The sequence below is a fragment of the Taudactylus pleione genome, unplaced genomic scaffold (genome assembly GCF_031769625.1).
Source record: "Taudactylus pleione unplaced genomic scaffold, aTauple2 ptg000672l, whole genome shotgun sequence".
Taxonomy (NCBI): Eukaryota; Metazoa; Chordata; class Amphibia; order Anura; family Myobatrachidae; genus Taudactylus; species Taudactylus pleione.
The window spans coordinates 788,967-797,357 of NW_028285074.1; positions in this window are offsets into that span (position 1 = coordinate 788,967).

Genomic DNA, 8,391 nt, shown 5'->3' on the forward strand with positions numbered 1-8,391 from the left:
TACGCTGGATATCCCAGTCACTCCAGCCCAAGGATCCTGCAGTTATAAGATGCCAGAGGGGTAGACTTTCTCCAGTCAGAGAGCTAGTACTAAAACAAAAAGTTCCTTAAAAGGCGGTCAAAGTACTTTAGCCTTATGGCATAACTTTTCTACATAAAGCTTACCCACGCCCCGCAGACAGCCAAGGAGCAGAACTTTTTAAATGACAGTATTAACAATCCCTTAGTCAGATTGGTCCTCAGAGCTTCATAGCCGAGGCCAAGAAGTCTGCTCCGGAAGACGCAGACCCTGGTACTCCCAGAAAACGGAGGCGGACACCGCTCTCACCCTGCCCCTGAATGGACCCAGCCTGTCACTCAGGCTGCTGCTCAGTGGGCACGGCATGTAACGATGCAGGACCCGCATGTGCAGGCGCCCCACCATCGGATATGTATTTAAACCATCAGGTCTGTGTTCATCACTGAACGAGGCCCATTGTCACTTATGTAAATGTGGTGAGTTTGCTTCTCTGCTTGCGTATTATAGCAATAAATATTTGCAGGAATCATTAGCAGCATGAGTTAAGAAAATTATATAAACATTCAGTCATGATTACTCTCAAAAGCATGAGTACCCATGTTGTCCACAATAATGCCCTAAATCTCAGGCACAAATTGCATGGACTAAAAATCCACAATTGAAGCCATATACAAAATGGCTACTGTCTTACCTACCATTTGGCAACATTAGCGCGTGTATTGGGCTATACCAGACACATGTTGCAGATCCTTATAGTACGTCACACGTACCCATGTTTTAATTATGTTTAACAACTCATTCATTATTATGCATCAATTAAACTTGAAAACACATAAGACAAATCTCTCTGTAACGGAGAAGGCCATTGATAGGGTCTCCTGCATGTTATTGCCCTAACACTAGGACAATATGGGATAAGTGGGACATTTTTGTCAGTGCATTATATCACAATTCTACTACCTCTGTCCTCACCAATGATGTCACATCAATCCCCTTCGCTTTGGCTAATGGTACCAGACAAGGATGTCCTCTCTTCCCATTGTTATTCACCTTAGTCATCGAGCCCCTGGCCAGCAGAAATAGGCTCAAAACTGACATTTCAGGTGTAGCCACAAGCAAATCTCAGTACAAAATTACTTTATATGCTGATAATGTTTGGATAACTTTCACCAAGCCGCTTTCATCACTTCCTAATCTTTTTATGAAACTGTCTGACTTCGGTGCACTGCATTGATCAGGCTATAAGGTCAATACTAGCAATTCCGAAGCCTTACCATTCAACCTACCTAATCATTAAAATAAATTAAGTTAAATTATAAAGTCCAGTGGAAGTCGACCTCAATTATTTATTATTATTCATATGACCTACTATATAAGGCAAAAATCCCCTTCTTTAATTAATAAGATAGACTGGGACCTCCTTCACTGGTAGAAACATTATATTTCTTGGAACGGTAGGATTAACACTATCAAGTTGAATGTCTTACCTAAATTGTTGTAACTGTTCAGATTATGCCGGTAGCTGTATCATCTCGGACACTTGACCTGCAATAAATTTATTTGGAACTAAAAAAATCTCTATCTGAACAGAGGTCGGCTGGCTAGGGCCTTGATCTCTGGAGGATTGGGGCTTCCTTTATTTTCTTAGATATTACCAGTCTACACGTCTGAGTCAGCTTCTATACTGACACGTCCAACCAAATGTCAAACGTTGGGTAGACCTAGAGAGCAAATTGATTTGTGTAAATTAATTTGCATTTCTACCCTGGATTTAGGAGAAGTATAGGTCACTTTCTGCTCTGGCTGTGCTGGCCGTGAACCTGATGCTTAACATCTGGGATTCTGTTAATAAAGCTCTCCACCTGTAAAATCACCCTTCCTCACTTTCTCTGATTTTGCATCATCCTCTTTTTCCACCAGGCCAGGATAATCACATAGCATCTGAGTGGAAGGCTGCAGGAACTATGCAATTCCACCATATCTTTGTAAACTTTTCTCCACAAACTTTTAGAGAGCTTCAGGAAAAAGTCATATTTCCATCAAAAAATTCTACCAATTTCTTAAATCCATCATTTTGTTCGAACCTCTCTAACCCCAACACTGTTGATACAACTCACCTAAATTGTGCAAATATGCACATATCACCCCTGTGGTAGAAACACTATATCTGTTCTATTCCATATCATTCTTGCACCAAAGCCAGTTAACCAAGACTACTATATATCGGCACGGGACATAGGGACAACCGTGGAAGCATAGGCTTAGGAAAAGATATTCACCAGAATCTCTAAGTGCTCAATTAGCATTGCCATGAAGGAAAATTCCTTCAAAATCCTTACAAGATGGTATTTGGTCCCCGAATGCCTCCATACCATTTAGCCTGCTGCATCTAACCTATTTTGGAGAGAACGTGGCCACATAGGCAGTTTGAAACATATCTGGTGGTCATGTCTTAATATTGTTCCATTCTGGAATGCTGTGATATCTTTGATTAAGAGCATCATTACCCCATCTGTCACCAAAATGCTCCTTTGTGCCCCCACCACCAATGCTTACAAATCACTTGATAAACTTATACTACATACTGTATATATCGTGCGCAGCATAATACCACATTGCTTGCAATTGGAAAATTCGCATCTCACCTACCATACGAGAAGTCATAACCTGCCTATGGGTCATTTCTATAATGGAGTATATCACCTGCCTCTGTATTAACAAAATCAACAACTTTTACAAATTTTGGGAACCATGGTTTTTACATCACAATGCTCCACTGCCAGGTTCTTCCTGAGATACATGATGCTATGTAATGTCTGCCCCCTCCCCAATTCACTCTCCCCTCTCAACTCTTCTATCACCTTTCTCTTCCCTCTGCCCACCTTCGTCATCTCCTCATTACAATTGTGTTCTATATAATCAACACACATAACCTCCCCACCCTATCCACCTATTCTTGTAGCAATATGTGTTTTTGTTACCATTGCCTCTTTACTGTACAATAATTCTTGTTTTACAATTTACTGTTTCTCTTTAACAAGTTTTTTCTGCATATATTGAATAAATAAAGAGATTTAAAAAATAAAAACATTTGCTGCCTTGAACTCAATCACAATATAGCAACAGAGAAATCACCAATCAGCGTCATTCGCAAACAGACAACCTCAAGTGGTTTGATGCTGCTCTAATAAGAAAAGTGAAGTGTTAAGAGCAGCCGCTGGCCGCATATAAAGCATAAAAATAAAAAAGTGAAAAACATATGCCTTGGGGTGGTTTGGCTGGGCTAGTTTGGGGGTGTCCTGCACTCTGGATTTGAGCCTTAGTATGTTAGGGACCTGCCCGACAAGAGGTTACCCGGATATGGTGGGCAGGCCCATAACCTTGGCCAAGATTATGCCAAAAACCTCTATTGTATTTACTGTACAATGTATTTATTTATATATAATCAGTTAATTTGGAGTTGTGCACCTGTATTTCTTCTTTGTGTATATATCAATGGTCTCCACAGGTAGCACCTCCAATTATATATATATATATATGTCCAGAATGTGCAGTCTGAGATCCATTTTTCTTTGTAAACTAATTAGTGCATTGATTTGCACACCTGGGAAGCCTGAGCCACTTCCCACTCAGAGTAGCACTTCTACTACATTGGTTACAGCATGGAGTCTGGCAATGTAATATGCACACCAGTCAGAGGCACAATAATAGGTAAGTCCTGCTAATATTTAGACTGTGTAGTGCAGCATTGGTTCATTTTTGGGGTGTGGGTCCCCCTAGATTGCTTTGCTGATCTGCTTCAGGGCACCGCAGTATAACACATTTTCCTTTAACACATTTTAATACCTCACTGTCTGTTTCTTTTATATATATGTATTTCACTTTTTTATTTTTATTCTTTATATGCAGCCATCGGCTGCTCTTAACACTTCACTTTTCTTATTAGAGCGGTGCCTTGGGGTGGTTTGGCTGGGCTAGTTTGGGGGTGTCCTGCGCTCTGGATTTGAGCCTTAGTATGTTAGGGACCTGCCCGACAAGAGGTTACCTGGATATGGTGGGCAGGCCCATAACCTTGGCCAAGATTATGCCAAAAACCTCTGTTGTATTTACTGCAAAATGTATTTATTTATATATAATCAGTTAATTTGGATTTGTGCACCTGTATTTCTTCTTTGAATACAACTGTACATGCTTATAATCCAACCTTTCTGTTTTCAGTGCTAGGTGATTGCTCTGTGCATTCAAATATAGTGATGCCAGAACTGGGTGTTTAATAGTGATTATGAGAAATGATTTGGCGGGATTTTAATAATACTTAGACAGAATAGGTGATTTTGTTATGTTTAGTCCTTTCACATCTGCATGTCACATATGTTCTTGTAGATGCAGTCGTGATGGCATTGTTTTGTTTGGTTACTTTCCACTCAACACGTTAAATAAGTTTTACATTATGTTTTCTGAAAGTGGCAATTTGTAAACTATATAAATCATTTCCAGAAAATCAGCATCTCTTAAAACAATTCCCTCAGGGGCCAAAAACCTGTCAAATTGTGAGTAATTATATGGTAATAATCTATGTTGTATTTCTTGTCTCTCAGTAGGTGCAGCTTCAGCTTTGTACATAACATCTATATAAAACCAAAGGTATTCTGGCAATTTCTAAACAAGATTAATGGAAAATAATGCACACACTAATTTATTTTTACAATGCAGATTTTTGTACTTTTGTCTTTCTTTGTACAGTTCCACACAATATATTTCAGTAATACAATCAAGTGCTATTGATTATATTTTTCTAAAATAAAAAAAATTAAAAGATAACAGATATATATATATATATATAGTACAAGAATGATTTTTTTGGGAGTGCCTATTTTTTCAATTTAATATAATCCACTTTTCAATTAATTTATTGTTTTTATTTCCTGTTATAGTTAATAAGAATTTGAGACTTCTTCAACTTGTATATCTTTTCTACATATAATAAATACTTTCCTGAGTACACACAATAATATTTTCATACACCATATACAATTTTAAAAACAGTTTAATTGTCAATAAAACAACGTAAAAGTTTTACCCACATAATATACAATTCATAATTCACCATTTCATAACAGAAGTTTTTAACTTAGCAAAGGTTTCTCTTAAGTTGTTGCCTTCACATAGGCTAGCTTGTCATCAACCAATCAAGTTCCTTTTGAACAACAGTATCACACCGTATATATATATACATATATATATATAATATATATTTCTTAAAGGGTGAGAATCAAGCTCTCTATAGTGTATTCATTTCAGTGATTTACCAACGAGGTAAGTGTTATGCGTACTGCAATTAAGAGGGTTTACAAGCACATCAAAATAAGTCTTTCCGGAACCAACAGGATCTTACCTCACAGTCTCGTTTTTATTGGGAGATGCACTCCCATAGTTTAATAGTTTACTAGGAGTTTTATTTGGAAATTCCACATACACAAAAATAAATAAATAAAATAATCTTACATTCAGTTGAGAAAATGGAGAGAGTTCCAAGAACAACGCAGTAGCCTCAACGCGTTTCATCACCCATGCCCAATATAATAGGCTGGACTTCATCAATGAAGTGAGAGATGTGAACACATGCATTTGACAAAATATAATATTGGTTTTTTTTTCCAATTTTTTTTAAACAAATGACCACAAAACTGCGGCTCACTGCGCAGATATTAACACGGTGGCACAGCACCTACTGACCGTTATTACTGTTAAACATAGTACTACTGCCTGGCCTGTCTGAAGAAATGTAAGTTGTTTTTATACAATTTCCAAACAAGAGAGCCCTGCCTGCCTAGTTACAGCCTATCTGTCAGATCTTCAATGCCGGGAAGATGACATTTTGCCCCGACGGAGATAACCGATTTGAGACTCGGATCCCGTCTGATACTTGAAGTTCGGGTGGGTCCGGTTTCGCTCATCTCTAATAACAGCCGGGAACAATGAGACTTTGGACATTTTTTGATTTTAAAAGTGTTTTAAAAGCATATTAGAATTGAAATTTGGTTAGCGCCTTGTGGATAATATTTTATATATATATATATATATATATATATATATATAGGGCAAGAAGCGACCGGCACTCCTGGAAGGATAATATCACAGCTGGCCCGGGTTCCCCTCCAGAGATAAACTCATATCTAAATGTAGGTAATGGACGGAACTCCGGGGCTGGTATAACAAAATCACAGAACACTGTCTAACACGGTCAACGTTTCAGAGCACTTATGCTCTTTTATCAAGACACAAACACACAAAAAAAATTACCTCAGCCCACAAAAAAAAAACAGGGGGTGGTGCGACTCGGACGCTTTAAAATGAACAGATACCCAAATAGACGGACAGATAGCTCAATTGCCATATCGTAGTCCATAGGTTACATCCATAGCAACCAGCTATGTTGCTATGTCAGCTTCAGTCATTTATCTAGCGCAGTCTATAAAAGGACAGTTAGAAGCTGATTGGTTGCTATGGGCAACTTCTCCATTTTATTTCTCTCAATACTTTGATAGACCTCCTCCTCCCCCCGCAATGTATTTTTGTGGAGGTAATTGTAGTTACAATGACACACCTCCGAACATCAGTGGTTGGGATCTCAGGAGAAGGTTCATGGCCATATCGGTATCTAAGTCACTGAAGGGGCATGGTTGCATCCCCAAGGGCGTGCCTAGCACTGAAAAGAGCTAGTCTGCCCCTTGTCTATTGCCTGCTTGCTAGACTGCTGAGTCATCAAATAGGGACTATCCTGCTGAAATAATTGGTTTCCTTGGCTAGTATGCTACCATATGTGACTTATATGTGTGTGGGTATTTACATATATATATATGTATATATATACATATATATATATATACTATATATATATATATATATATATATATATATAAATATTTATATATAAATATATGTATAGAGAATAGCGTCATAGGCGGCACTCTCAGGACTTGTAGTTAAGATATTATCACCAACAGGTCATCTATAAATGTTTATTCCAACGTTTCAATGTCCCATTGGAGATTTTTCTCAGGGACCATAACATGCAATAAGAAAAAACAACCATTAAGTACTCACCTGTGTGCCACACACCGATACACCAACGCCGGGGGGAAGAGATGACATCACAAACTTGCGATTCCGCGTCAGCGGCACTTCCTCCACCAGCCGTGTCCCATAACCATAGTGACTAGCCCTACACCAACATAAATTATCTAGGTTACAAACCACAGTTCATATAAAAAAATATTAAAAGCATATTGTTTACAAAAAGACACTTGAATACATCTACTAAGGTCTCAATCAACTGTATACTTGAACCACTAACATGCTGGACATCCTAAAGGACTATAGAGATCTACTATATAATTGATGTTATAGATCAAAATAATCTAACCATAACATATTGCTCACTATAGTCTATGCAAAAGTGTGAGAACCTCTCACATCCACGGAGTTACAAAAAACATGATAATCCTAAAATTTCATTTAAACTAAAGGGAAGTAAGCAATTCATCTGATGTATCCACTTCACTTCTAACTGTAGGAGGGCTTTTTCTCTATTGCCTCCTCTAATTGATACAGGGACCTGGTCTATAATTTTATAGCTCAACATAGCTAAAGAGTATTTTTTATCCCTAAAGTGTCGAGCTATCGGCTGATCGCAATCTCGTCCATTTAAGGCCAATCTAATGGCCGATCGATGTTGTGCCATCCTTTCACGGAACTGGCACGATGTCTTGCCAATATAAATCAAGCTGCATGGACAACTTATAGCGTACACTACAAAAGTAAGAATATGCTTTATGGGGATCTTACGGCCTGAGTGTAGGTGGGATATATAAGCCCCTGGTTCCATATATCTACAAGTTGTACACCCCAAACATCTATAGCAACCTGTTTTTTTTACTTAAAAAGCTGCCCGAGGGGCGTCATAGAATTATAGCCAGTGATGTCATTACGAACAAGCCTATCTTTTAAATTACGACCTCTCCGATTTCCAAACATTACTTTAGAATCTTTCAACATTTTAAGTTGATGATCAGAGGTAATAATAGGCCAATGGTTTTTCACTGAAGCCTTGATGGTATTGCTTTCTGTGGTGGAATTATTGACAAAAATAATTTTTTTCGGTTACATTTTGATTTCCCTGAATGCTGCAAACTGGCCTCCCGAGATGTTTTTCATGTTTTTAACATTGCTGCCTCTAGATCTTTCCTGGGATATCCCCTTTGCTGGAACTTGTTACACATCACCTCCATCTGTCTCTTGGCCTCCGACTCATCACTCACAATTCTTCTAATTCTCAAAAACTGTGAGAAGGTTAAACCCTTCTTTAGGGCC